Here is a 1,002-nt window from a genome sequence, read left to right on the forward strand (position 1 = left end):
CTCTCATACAATCACACACACTCTCATACAGTCACACACACTCTCATACAGTCACACACACTCTCATACAGTCACACACACTCTCATACAATCACACACACTCTCATACAGTCACACACACTCTCATACAATCACACACACTCTCATACAGTCACACACACTCTCATACAATCACACACACTCTCATACAGTCACACACACTCTCATACAATCACACACACTCTCATACAGTCACACACACTCTCATACAGTCACACACACTCTCATACAATCACACACACTCTCATACAGTCAGACACACTCTCATACAGTCACACACACTCTCATACAATCAGACACACTCTCATACAATCACACACACTCTCATACAGTCAGACACACTCTCATACAGTCACACACACTCTCATACAGTCACACACACTCTCATACAGTCACACACACTCTCATACAATCACACACACTCTCATACAGTCACACACACTCTCATACAGTCAGACACACTCTCATACAATCAGACACACTCTCATACAGTCACACACACTCTCATACAGTCACACACACTCTCATACAATCACACACACTCTCATACAGTCACACACACTCTCATACAGTCAGACACACTCTCATACAGTCAGACACACTCTCATACAGTCACACACACTCTCATACAATCACACACACTCTCATACAATCAGACACACTCTCATACAGTCAGACACACTCTCATACAGTCACACACACTCTCATACAGTCAGACACACTCTCATACAGTCAGACACACTCTCATACAGTCACACACACTCTCATACAATCACACACACTCTCATACAATCAGACACACTCTCATACAATCAGACACACTCTCATACAGTCACACACACTCTCATACAGTCAGACACACTCTCATACAGTCAGACACACTCTCATACAGTCACACACACTCTCATACAATCAGACACACTCTCATACAATCAGACACACTCTCATACAGTCACACACACT

This window comes from Thunnus maccoyii, chromosome 15 (assembly GCF_910596095.1).
Source record: "Thunnus maccoyii chromosome 15, fThuMac1.1, whole genome shotgun sequence".
NCBI classification, from domain to species: Eukaryota; Metazoa; Chordata; class Actinopteri; order Scombriformes; family Scombridae; genus Thunnus; species Thunnus maccoyii.